The sequence below is a fragment of the Rhinolophus ferrumequinum genome, chromosome 26 (assembly GCF_004115265.2).
Source record: "Rhinolophus ferrumequinum isolate MPI-CBG mRhiFer1 chromosome 26, mRhiFer1_v1.p, whole genome shotgun sequence".
Classification (NCBI taxonomy): domain Eukaryota; kingdom Metazoa; phylum Chordata; class Mammalia; order Chiroptera; family Rhinolophidae; genus Rhinolophus; species Rhinolophus ferrumequinum.
Window position 1 is genome coordinate 1,520,400 of NC_046309.1, and position 13,776 is coordinate 1,534,175.

The following is a 13,776-nucleotide window of genomic DNA, read 5'->3' on the forward strand; positions in this document are numbered from 1 at the left end:
TGAAGTCAGGTATTGTTATACCTCCCACTTTGTTCTTATTTCTCAAGATTGCTGAGGCTATTCGGGGTCTTTTATGGTCCCATATAAAGTTTAGGATTATATGTTCTATTTCTGTGAAAAACGTCGTTGGTGGTTTGATAGGAATTGCGTTGAATATGGTTATTGCCTTAGGCAGTATGGACATTTTAACTATATTAATTCTTCCTATCCATGAACATGATATGTGTTTCCATCTATTTATATCTTCCTTCATTCCTTTCTTCAGTGTCTTATAATTTTCTGAGTACACGTCTTTTACTTCTTTGGTTAAATTTATACCTAGGTATTTTATAGTCTTTGAAGCGATTGTAAATGGGATTGTTTTTTAATTTCTCCTTCTGATGTTTTATTATTGGTATATAGAAATGCAACTGATTTCTGAATATTAATTTTGTATCCTGCTACTTTACTGAATTCATCTATCATCTCTAATAGCTTCTTGGTGGAGTCTTTAGGGTTCTCTATATATAGTATCATATAATCTGCATATAAAGACAATTTTACTTCCTCCTTACCAATTTGGATGTCTTTTGTTTCTTTTTCTTGTCTGATTGCTGTGGCTAGAACTTCCAGAACTATATTGAATAGAAGTGGAGAAAGTGGGCAACCTTGCCTTGTTCCTGCTCTTAAGGCAAAGCTTTTCCTCATTGAGTATGATGTTAGCTGTGGGTTTGTCATATATGGCCTTTATTATGTTGAGATATGGTCCCTCTATTCCCACTTTCTTAAGAGTTTTTATCATAAATGGCTGCTGGATTTTGTCAAATGCTTTTTCTGCATCAATTGAGGTGGTCACATGATTTTTATTTTTCATTTTGTTAATGTGGTGTATCACATTAATTGATTTGCGGATGTTGAACCACCCTTGCATACCAGGAATGAATCCCACTTGATCATGGTGTATGATCTTTTTAATGTATTGCTGAATTCTGTTCGCTAATATTTTGTTGAGGATTTTTGCATCTATGTTCATTAGGGATATCGGCCTGTAGTTTTCTTTTTTTGTAATGTCTTTGTCTGATTTTGGGATCAGGGTGATATAGTGGCCTCGTAAAGAGTGTTTGGGAGTCTTCCCTCCTTGTGGATTTTTTGAAATAATTTGCGGAGAATAGGTGATAATTCTTTTTTGAATGTTTTGTAAAATTCACCTATAAAGCCATCTGGTCCAGGGCTTTTGTTTGTTGGAAGCTTGTTAATTATTGATTCAATCTCCCTGGTAGTAATCAGTCTATTCAGGTTTTCTGTTTTTTCTTGAGTTAGCCTTGAAGGTTGTATGCTTCTAGAAAATTGTCCATTTCTTCCAGATTGTCTAATTTGTTGGCATATAGTTGCTCATAGTAATTCCTTAAAATTTTTTGTGTTTCTGTGGTGTCTGTTGTCACTTCTCCTCTTTCATTTCTGATTTTATTAATTTGAGTCCTCTCTCTCTTTTTTTTTTTTTGAGGTTTGTCAATTTTGTTTATTTTTTCAAAAAAAACAGCTACGAAGAGCCATTCTTAAATGTGGAAAGAAATTCAAGAATATTACAAAGAACAAAGATCATAATAATTTTTTAAACCAAGCTGGAATGTTTCATGGGGAAATAAATGTATTCAGCACCATATTCCATCTATTTAAGTTGTCAGGAAATGTTTCATTCTTTCAGGAGAAGCCACATTCCAAACGATTCAGTGTTTGCAGTTTTTTCTCATTAATTTCAATTTTAGGACCTTTCTCCTCTCATGGGCTGCTTTGGATTTGGAGTGAGTCAGAAGCACTTGACACTCAACGTCCCACTGCTGGTGTGATTTTTGGTGAATTACCTTACATTTCCAGACTGTTCTTCAACCTATAAAGTAGAAATGGCAGCTGCCCTACAGGGGTGTAATAAAGGATGAGGGTCATCAATATAAGCACACAGACGCTCAAGAAAGGAGGCCAAACCTCTCCAATTCATCTCCAAAAGAGCCCAGAGCTTGACTCTGCGCCCTTGGGTACCACGTGGCTCCACCTTCTGTGGCCACAAAGTGTTTGTATGTAAGGGGCCCAAACCAACGGCCCCAGCTCCCTCTCATCATTCGATTTAGGTGTGTGTGTACGTACGTTATGTCTACCGTGAATCCCCAAAAATAAGACCGGGTCTTCTATTAAGGTTTGCTCCAAAAGGCGCATTAGGGCTTATGTTCAAGGGATGTCATCCTGAAAAATCATGCTAGGGCTTATTTTCCAAGTAGGTCTTATTTTCGGGGCAACTCGGTAGAAGTTAAGTGTCATCGAGTTTCCTTTCAACTCAAATGCAAAGCAAATGCCCCTCAGAACCGAGGGTCCTGGAGCATGAGTCACGATCTTCTATGATGCACAATTTCACTTCTACTTATTTTCGTGGGAACTTGGATACAGTTCTTTCAGCTTCAGTTCTCACTTAACTAGAAGACGCCCTTTCCAGGTGGAGCACAGCTGGAGCCTGCGCTCTCCCGGGGAAGAAGACTGAAGTGGGATGTTCACCTTGTCACTTAATCGCTGCAGGTTGTGGTTTTTTAATCCATTAAATAGGGAAATTGACGAAACTGTTGCAAAGGATGAATGAGATAATATTTGTAAAGTGATTGGAGATAATCTGATGAAAAGCACATATAAATACAGAGTATCACTATTAAGTCTCTAAGGAATAATAAAATGTGTAATGACATGCCTGTGGTAATCTATACTTAATTATGTAATTTTGTAATACCCAGAAGGTATGCACAGGCACAGATGAGTAAATTGCATTGTATGGCATTCATTCCATGAGGTCACTGGTCATTAAAGTTTAATCGTGTCCCATTAAAAACTAAAGATTTCTGTTTTTACTCTTCCCCAATGATTACTAGTATGTGCGCGTGGTAAGGTATGAAGTCATATCGATTTTTTTAAAGAGAGATGTTACATACGAGGCTTACCCAACTGTCTCCACCCATTTCCTACAAGCACCTGTCAGGACATCAGAAAAGCTTGAGGCTCCTCAAGTCTCCGGGGCTTACGCCCTTGCTGGGCAGATAACACGTGATGTGAGAGACACAATTAAGTGCTGAACTGCAGAGCTGGCTCTTTCAGACCTGGGACCAGAGAGTCGGCGGAAGCGGCTTGATGAGGTCAGACACTTGCTCTCAGCTCCTCATCACCCAGCATTTTCCATCGTGCTGGTACTCAGTAGGCGTCCTGTGGGCATTTCTGAACAAGGAAACGGATGGATGGATGGATGGATGGATGGATGGATGGATGGATGGATGGATGGATGGATGGATGAAGTCCAAATAAACCCAAAAAATGTTCCATGGAAGAGAGGGCACTTGAAAGAGGCTTTGCAAGAGAGGTAGGAGTGGACAGTTGCATCCCCACCTATGAGGCCCAAAGGAGGTCGTTGTGGTAGCTGGTTTGGAAGACGGGCTGCAGATTTGCCGATAGAGGCTGATCACCCAGGCCCTCAAAGCGGGTTCTTAGCTCTAATCTCTAGAAGTCCTTTTGTCCCAACTTCAGACCCAAGAATGACCCAAAATGCACGAAACCCCCCCTGACCACCTGCTGCTTGCAGTGCTCCGGTGGCTCTAAGGCACACAGGCCGAGGCCATTGCACCTGTGGGGTGTGGAGTGCTCCCGGCGGGCACACGTCGCCACGAAGCCAACAGTCCTGGTGGCAGGTCAGCCTCAGAGCCATCCTTCAGCCGGGCTTCTGAGCTTTCCTGTGGGGCCTCTGGGTGCACCCTCCCTTCGACGGCTGGTGAATCCCACAGAGATGGCCTCTACCGACCTGGACACTCACCTGGCCGCTGGCCCTCACCCACAGGGGCTCAGGTGAGCCAGGAACCCAGCCAGGTCTCCATTTCCTCGGGGCTAAAATACCTGCCCTGCCTGGAGCTTGCCACTCACACCTGTCACGGGTCCTGAGGAACAATTACGAGGGGACAAACGGGACAGGAGTTTGTTGGGCAACTTTGGACGCGTCACTTAAAGTCCCCGGGCACACAATGAGTGGCCGGCAAGGCAAGCAGGAAAAATCCCAGCCCAGCCCACAAAGCAGGTGCATCAGGATCACCTGGAGGCTCTCGTTTCAAATGCTGACGCAGGCGGGGCTCAGGGTCAGCGACGGTGCCCACTGCTGGTACCATCGGCCAGGTTGGGGGCCTCTGCACAGAAGCCCGTCTTCTCCAAGACGCGTGCAGCCCTGAGCACAGAGCTCCAAGGGGCAGGGGTCACGGGCTTCCACCAGTGCCGTCCTCTGCTGGCTCCTGGCCCCCAGCACCCCGTCACACTGCCCCTCCTGCCATCACCCAGGGCTCGGCTCGCTTCGGCCTCCCAGGGGTGGGCGTCTGTCTGAGATCTCCCTGTTCAGACCCAGTTTACATGATGTCCCTCTGTAGCCACAGGTTCCACCAGGTCCAGGCACGATGCTGCTTCAGATTTTAGAAAGAAGCCTTGGGTTCGATCCCGAGAAAGCCAGTTTCTTTTGACTTGCTACCATCTGCGTAGGTTTGTGCTCCAAAAGTGACTGACGGGCGACGAAACCTGATCTTTTCCCTTGGGAAGGGTGGCCTCTTTCCATCTTTGCTCCCGCATCTCCCTGCCTTTGGGTGGGGGATCTGGAGGGGTCAGCCATTGCTGTGAAAATTCCTGGCTGCTCAGGACCACAGAGGCAGATGGAGACACAGCAGGGACCCCCTGACCGGGGTCTCTCTTTGCCTGGACTTGGAGCCCCGCACACAGCCGTGGCTCTGTGCCCTGCCATGCCCTACAGGCAGGGGTCCTCCCCTGACCAGCCCCCCAGCAAAAGGTCAGTGCTGCCCTCACAAGGACGTCATGCCAACTAGGAAAAGCACTCAGCAGGTGTCGTGAATGTCACCCTTTAGAGGAGCACGTAAGGGAGGAATCTGCTGATGGCTCGAAAACAAATTTCCCCCTTTCGCAGTGCAGCACTGAGCCACCCCTAAATTTCGGGGTCTTTTTCAGATGGCCCCTACAAAGGACATGGGTCCTGGAAATATGTCCCTTTCTCCTTCCTTTTCTCCAAGGACTCTTCTGCCCTCTCCATCCTCTTTCAAAGATGACAGTTACATAAGTGGATTCCTTCTAGATAACAGCTGATGATGTGCTGGCAGGAAAAGTCCAGAAATAACATTTCAACCAAAAAGAACGCTAAGAAGAGAAGTTCCAGCTGATGAGATGGGAAAGGAAATGTTTGGGGAAGAGAGACGGCTCATGCCCGCGGTCGGGGTTCTCTCCCAGCGCCTCTCAGACGTGCCTCGTGTCGGGCATCTTCACTGTTTCCATCTCATCCCGCACGGGTCACGTAGTCCAACAACGACAGCTCACATTCATACAGCATCTCTCTGTGCTAGGCAGCATTTCAAGTGTTTTTACATTTGCGAGCTCATTTAATTCCTCCCAACAACCTCGTAAGTGGGGTACTCTTAGGATCCCAATGTGTAAGTAACGGCGAGGCACAGATACATACAGTAACTTCCCCAGGTGGACCACCAAGTAGCCAAGTCGGGATCTGGCCTCAGGCCACCCTCAAGTCTATACTTCCGCTCTGTGTCCTGTCAGGCCCCCCACAGGGTGTCTCTTAAATCCAAACCTTCCTCCTAGTTTTGTCGCCCGCACGTGTGTGAACTGCCATTAACACCTCTTAACTAACGTTTGTGTTTGTCGTCCTTGCCCACTCCCGTTCACCGGGCCTGGCCTCAAGAATTTTATTTTCCAGCCCCTAAGAAGATTAGAATAAGTATTCAGAAATTATAATAGCAGAATGCAGAACATAACAAAAGTTTGGTGCGGTTCTCATTTGTTTCAGCCGTCACGCCGCCGACCTGGCCCAAGTGGACAGAAGCGCGGCTCCCGGGAAAGCGCAGGGCTGGGTTCCGGCGCCCTGGTCTCACCGCCACCAGTGGAGCACCACAGAACCTCGCTTTATGCATTTCTGTTGAAGGGCTCTCACTGCATCCATACTGTCGGTTCATGAAGTCTAAGCTCACGGCCAGGAGCAGCGGGGCTCCTGCCTGGACGAAGCCTGTGGACACACAAGCCCTCCATGAGGCTCGGTACAGCCGTCCTGAGCTCAGGACCCGACAGCACTCAGCACCACCCTCATTGGGGCCGTTTGAAACAGCAAAGAGCACACGACTGCAAGAAGTGAGGCGCAACAGGCCATGGAGAGGGCAGTGTTGACAGCATGGGGCGTCCCCTTGTGTGACCACTGCTGGGAACCTGCCAGAGTTTTCTCCTCTGAGCACGTGCAGGAGAGACCGAGAAAGCACCGTGAGTGTTGAGTGAGAGTTATGCATACGTTTTAGAGAGGAGACAAATTCACAAATACGAAAGCTGTGGACAGTACAGACCGCCTGCACCTTACGCGCTCTCAGCGGGACGGTGGGTGCAAGATGGGCCTTGAAGGTGGAAATCGGCTCACAGAGGTGATTTCCTGGAGGCGGGGAAGCACAAACACAGCCCCAGCCACGGGGAATGGGGAGCACACAGGAGCGACGCCGTGGGCCCCACGGCCACCAGCAGACACCCCGCGCCCCCACCTCGGGCTGGCCAGCCTCATGTCTCCATCCTCTCTGCTCTCCTCAGCCCCTCACCCCCACCAGACCTCCTGAGCGCCAAACACCGGGAGCTCACGCTCACTGCTAGGTACTGACTGTCATCACATGGTGACATGGGCTTGGCTCCCGCAGCAGCTGGACTGGAAGCCTCTCGGCATCCAGGACCCACGTGGTCCATCCTCTGTGAGGCCCCTGCCCCGTCAGGCCACACCCAAAACATCCGAGACTCCTGTGAGTCCAGTATACCCCGCGGGTGACACTGGAGAAACCACCGAGTCCCACCGTCGTCCAGAAGCAGGAAGACCCCCTCCCCAAGCCCCGTCACAGGCCCACTCCCACATCTCCGTGGATGACAACTAACGACCTCATAACACAGTCCTTCCCTTCCCTCGCATCCTGACAGTGGTCAAGAAAGAGGGACCCTCCGTTTCCCCCGAACTCCCATCACCTATCCAGCTTCCCGCCAGAACCCCCAGAGGCAGCCCTGGGAACGGCTGTCTGTGTCTTTGAGCGTGCGCCCCACTTCCAGTGGACGCCCAGCACTTTCTGTCCTGTGGACGCTGTGCCTTCTGTCCAGACCCCAAACCAGCCTTTCCACTTGCACGTCCTCCCTACAGCACCAGGCCCAGAACAGAAGCCCCGGCTCAGATTCAGGGTGGTCAGCACAGAACACAGAAATCGCTTCTCTGGCTCCGGACTGTCGCTTCCTGTCCCAGCGTGGCTTTGGGACACCAGCGTTCGCAGCCACGTGTGGGAGCCGACACTCCTGTCCGGGCAGTGGGTTAATGGAAGGAGCAGCCTCGATGATGGGCACGACTCAGACGGGCAGGGAAACGAGTGGGTGTCCGCAGTGGGGAGGGACAGGCAGACACGGCGAGGCTTGGCAGTGGGGACGTCCGGCCAGGGCTGGGGTGCTCCACGGAGGAGAGGCAGGGAAAGGTGTCCGAGCGGAGAGCCAAGAAGGGAAGGCCATGACCTGGATTACGAGCAGCGTCACTGTCACCAGGCTGATGATCCAGAATCCATCTGCCTGGGAGGTGACAAGCTCGACTTTTTGATTTTCCTCTGTGAGGAGCGGTGCAGTCTTAGCCGAGCCGTCGGCTCCTGGGACGACCGACTCTGAATGACCACCACAGGTGTCACCCGACTCCTGAAGACACGGGATTCACATCCCTGAAACACCATCCTCAGCTCGCACACACACAGGTCTCCTGCCAGGAGCCCAGTGCACGGAACAAGCTGGACAGTGGGAGCCCTCAGGCATGGAGGACTGTCCCCAGCTCCAACCGACGGGACGGGCCATGAGGCGTGGCTTCCTAAAACGTACTTCTCTGTTCTTCTTTCCCTTGGAGCGTGTTCCATTCTTACAACCCTAACAAATACACTGGACAGATGTCATTCATATTAGATAGAGACCCAGAAGGTGAGGACCGCCTACCATCGCCCAGAGAGACTGAAGCCCGGGGCTGCAGCAGAAGGGCGCCATGCCTGGCCCGGCCCTGTGCCAGCTGGTCAGCTGATGATTCTAATGGCTGAGCAGAGTGCTTTACACCACTCTAGTGTGTCCCCTGGGCCTTTCCGCCTTGTCCACAGAGCCTGCAAAGAGGTCTGGACAGGGGATGGCTGAGGAAACTGAGGCCCAGGGAAGGTAAGGAGTCTTCAAGGTCATGCACGAGTCTTGTCAGACCTCAGACTGGCACCACCAGCGCTCTGTGGCAGCCCAAGGACCTTGCCACTACCCCCGTGCTGTCCCGGGAGCCCAGAGGCTAACTGCCCCGGGAGCCGGAGGTATGCTGGGCAACATGGTTATGAAAACGCCTGCCGTGTAGTCCCCACCACGTCCCCTCCCGACAGAACTACCATGGGGTGGTCTCAGCACCGTGCGCAGAGCAGAGGAAATGCACGGCAGTGGAGGGGAAAGACGGGCACTGACTGCAAGAACAGGAAGAAAAGTCAAGGCACATTCTATGATGAGGAAGAAACGAAGCTTCAGAACCCAAGCTAAGGGGAGTGGCTTCGGAGGGGGGCCTCTGAGCCCCAAGAGGGGTTCACTCATGCCCCCAAGCCGCTAGGTATGTGAGAATAGGGCCAGGACTCTGTATAAAACGTGCTGCTCCCCTCTTCTTCTCTGGCCCCTCTCCCCCCGCCCCTGCCATACTTCCCCTCTTCTCCTTCCCTCTCTCTCTCCAACACTTCAGCTCAAGGTAAAAAGACCCAGGGAAAGGCCCCTGGCGAGCCATCTGATGAGAAGAAGGAGTTAATGTTTCCAGTCTCCAGGAGAGGCAGCGTGGAGGAGCTCCGTGCCCGGCAAGGTCAGAGCGGAGCCGCCGGCAGAGGCAGCATTAATCTTGGTGTGCTGCTGGCCACCTCACGGCACATCAGGAAACTTCTAAAGAGCTATAATTGTACAATCCAATACTGCAAGGACAGGACGAGGAGAAGCTTCTGGTCCGGAGTCGCCCCACACCCAGTGCGGGTATTTTTATAACTGACCAAATCCTGGGCGGAAGGGCTGTGAGTCACGTCCGTGTCTCTGGACAGGTGTGCCGAGCGCCGTCCCTGGCGGACTCCCTGGAACGGGGCCTCCGCACACCCAGCAGGATTGCGCCCACCCCAACCCCCAGGACGGAGGGGTCCTCTAGATTTTGGCCCGAAGGCTCCGAAGTGGCAGACGTGCAGCTAGAAGAACCTGGGCTCCACCAACAGGTGGCCCCGCCTCCCCGGCCCGGCTTCGTATTTACGGGTTTTATTACTTTCTCGCACCGTTTCCTTGAGCCTCAGTTTCCCCATCTGCAGATCTGAGGTAAACACACCCAGGGCCGGCATCGTGAGAAAGACACCCCAGCAGGTAAAGTGTGGAGCCGGCCTCTCGCACTGACAGCTCTTCTTACTGAGGTGTCACCGTCACCACACATTAGGTTTCCAGGTCAGAAGAGGGCGCACCACGTCACTCCACGTCTGCAGCCACCCCTGCTCTATCACGGGCGCTATCTACCACTGTGTGAGCCACGAACTCGTCACCAAGTGACAGAACGGATCCTGGGGCCTCGAGTCCACGCCCAGCTGCCTGACTGAGGTGGCGACTTGGTGCCCCCCCCATTGGGAGCCACTATCTTTCCCCAAACGCCCGGTGCCAGCAGAGCCCGGGGCCCTGGCTTCTCTTGCTGCTCGGCTTCTTGGCTTTTCAACCCGCAAGGAGGGTTTAAAACGGCGACGCCCAGCCCAGCCCCGCAGCCCTCGCCCTGCCGCCGGCTGGCTTTTCTCCCAGGGCTTGTCACCCTGAGTTCGCCACGTGCTTTCTTCTATGTGTTAGCTTCCCGTTTCTCTCCCTCACGAGACGGCAGCTCTCGGAGGGAAAGAACTGTTGGTTGTTCTACTGACTCGCTGGCTCCCGTGGCCACACCTGGGACTCACACGTGCTCATCAGCGTCCACGAGTGCCACTCAAAGGCCCACCCTGTCACTCTGCTCAAACAAGAGGCTTCGACCAACCTGAGGGGCCAGGTGGCCGCAGGGACAGTGGCCTGCCCGCCCCTCCCTGGCCCAGCCCCAGCCCGCCCTGGTCTGCTGTGAGGAGGGTCAGGCCCCCAGCTGACCCCCAGCCTGTGCCCTCCCAGGACGACGGACCATGGGCATTCGTCAGGCCACTTCAGCCTTCAGGCTCCACGGCCCGCATGCTGCCCACCTCCCAAAGGCGCCCAGCCTTCCTCCGTGCCCTCACGACTCCCAGCCCTCATCAGAGGCTCAAAGCAGGAGCCCTGGGTGGAGGCTGAGGACCGCAGGGTTATCACCTCTCCGGCCACACGTGGGCTGTGTGGAAAGTCACACTTTCTCGGTTCCCTTCTCAGGGAAATGGGGAGAAGACCCCTGTCCTGACATGATGCTGAGAGCGAACGAGGTCACTCCGGCCCCCGCACTCTGCTGACCTGTCCCCACGGCACCTTCCATGCTTTGCTGCCTATAGTTACTAACAAGGCACGCAAGAGTTTTAAATGCCGGAGAGGGGGGCCGCGGGAGGACACCCTCGCCCAAGAGTTCTGATGTCAGCCAGGCTGAAATCCTTCAGAGGGAGGAACGTTTGTTTCAGCGTCGGTCAGCAGAGGACTCGCAGCGTGCACTGACCTGAGGTCCTCTGCCCAGCCCCACGGCTCGGTGAGGGGCTGCCACTGGCACCCATTTCCCAGACACAAAGACGAGGGCTCAGAGGGATGAACCCACTCTCCCTGGACTCACGACAGAGCTGGGATTTAAACCCCAGTGTCCACGTCCTATTCTGTCCCTGAAATTCTGCTCTCCAGACAGCAGTGGTTACCTAGGTTACTGATGAATGAAGGCCGTCCTGCTCAAACCATTACTTCCTGGTGGTTACTCGGGAGACACTTGGGAAACGTTCCCTCGGATGACTAGGAGGTCGAGAGGTGTGTTCTCTCCTTTGAGGGCAGTGACTCATTACCACACTGCCAGCCCTGCCGCCCTCTCCGAGCTCTGGTCCCCACGTGCTTCCGGTCCTATGCACGGGCATCTCTGTCACATTCTGTACCTCGCCACATTTCAGCTGCCCAGGGCTGTGTCCTCTTGCACAGGGATGACATTTTACTCACTGTCCTGCCATTTACTATGGAGCCACAGCGGCCAGGGAGGGCCCAACAGGTGAGGTCCAGGTCCCCTGCGGCTTCCAGAAACTGTAGCTCACCCCCAAGTGTTGCCAGCCAGACCGGGAGCCTCTCCCCACATCCCGAAGCCCTCGTGACACATCTGAGTGACAGAGCCAAGTGTGGATCTGCAGGTCAGCAGCCCCAGAGCTCGGCCGCCAGCCCACCCTGTGCCACTGTGCCCCTGGACGGGTGCCCCTCGCTGCCCTGTGCTGCTTAATCACAGGATGAAGGCGGCTTGTTCCGATACAGCCGGCTTCAGACTCCCACAGGCTTGGAACGCAGCAGACAGCAGAACCGGGTATTGACGAAACCTCACACTTGAGGCTCCATTGTCCGGGATGAGAGTGGCTGCCGTGCCAGGCCTTCCAAGCAGTCCCCGCCTGAAGGTCACCCCGCACTGTGACCGAGCCAGGGCAGGCATGGGCTGAGCTAGGCGCTGGGAAATGCAAAGGGCAAGCACTGCCCTTTGAGATCGCCTGGACAGCAGGAAGTCGTCCCCCACAAAGGTGACAGCGTCTGGTGCGGCGGTCAGTACCACGCATGGACCAGCAACGCCACGCCCAGCAAAGGCCCATTATCCTGCCGCAAACAAACGCCATTGTGGCCCAGAGCTGGTCGGCAATAAAGAGGTGGTTGTTTGAAAGGCCACCAACTCAGCGGGCCTGGAAGGAGAGGTGGCAGCCACACGGCGCTCCTACAGCTCAACAACAAAGTGGAACGAACCCGATTTAAAAATGGACAAGAAATTGAGCAGGCGTTTTTCCAAAGAAGATACACAATGTCCAGTAACACAGACACTGCACTTGAATGCCCAGCACAGCAGTATTCAGGACAGCCAAAGAGCGGAAACAACCCAAATGCCCCTCAGCCGACGGATGGACACACAAAATGTCATATAGCCATATACCAGAAGAGTATTCAGCCATAAAAAGAAATGAACTACCGATACATCACATGGATGAACTAAGAAAACATGATGCTGAGGGAGAGAAGCCAGAGAGAATGGCCACATATTGTGTGATCCCATTTAGGCCCAGAATAAGCAAATCCAGAGACGAGAAACCAGAATGGGGGGAAAAGGGGGGAGGGGAGTGTGGCGAGTGAGTTCGGGGTTTCTCTTTGGGGTGATGAAAATGGGAATTAGTACTGATGATGGTTGCACACCTCTGTGAATACACCAAAAACCACTAACTTGCACATTTTAAAATGGTGAATTTTACAGTAAGTGAATATCTCAACTTAAAAATTAAATAAAAATAAAATCAGCCTGGGCCAAAGCAGGCCAGGCCAGGAAGGGCGGAGGGTAGGGGGGTCGGCGCCCTGTCCTCACACACCCCACCCTCCAAGAAGGCAGCTGCTCCAGCCGGCACTGCTTCGTACCAGGGGACCCACAGCCGAACTCTAAAACCGCAGCCTGCTGGCACTGGCTTCCTGCGCCACCTGGCCACCGTACATATTCTGGCTGGACAGGAGGAAAAAAGGGACAAGCCACCTAGACAGCTGTCGGAGGAAAGAGTGGCCACAGTGAAAAGGGTCAAAGGAGCTCTGGGCAGAGCCAATGCTTCCTGCCATGGGATTCTGCCCCTCAAGGGCGGGCAGGAGCTGGGCTGGCCTGAGAGCCGTTACTGGGCCAGGGCAGGTCTGCACACTCCCCAGCGCTTCTCAGACCTCAGAAGCTTCGATGTACTGGAATCAATCTCGCGCCCCCAGACCGTCAGCAGCACCCGTTTCCAACAAGAGCAGTGCTCTCTGCAGCTTTGCTCAGCGCTTTCAAACTCCTGAACAAGCTCAGCCAGCCTGCAGGTCTCAGCTCCCTTCTGCAGGAGAAACTGAGGCAGAAAAGAGCTCGTGGGACTGCCTGCAGCCTTCACGGGCCTGGCTGGGCCACACTGCATTTGGTGGCACCCTCGGCACGCCATCTGGGAGACGGAGCTAGCTCTACGAGGGCTGCACAGCCCGTCTGTCTGGGTCTGACGGTGGCGCCAATCCTGGGAGCAGTCGAGCTCACTGAGAGCTTTGGGTGGAAAATCACAGAGAAGGCGGGTCTTTCTCGGCCCCTCTCCGCACCCGCCCCTCCCTCCCAGAGACCCAGCTCCCTGCTCCTGGCCCCTTGCTCAGGAGGGTTGTCTGCACCTTCTGTGTGAGTCTGTCCTCCCTGTGGTCTCACTGGAAACAACTTATTTGCCTCCGGAGACCTTTCCACATCTATTCATGTTTCTTTTGTGCCCGTGTCCTCCCGAGCTGTGAGCTTCATGATGGGGGCGGATGTGCTGACAGGAAATCCCTGTGGCCAGGACAGTGCCATTGATTATATGGCTCGTGGGTATTTATTGATTATATGGGGGGAGGGAGGGGGAGGGAGGGAAGGAAGGAGGGAGGGGAAGAAATTGGATGTGACTCCTCTCCAGACAATGTTCACCAGGAAACAAGAGTCTTGGCACCTAAGCAAGCGAAGGAACCTTGGAGGTCACGCAGTCTAGTGTCCTACCCAGAGCCAAGCCCCGCGTGGCCATCCAGCTGCCACCC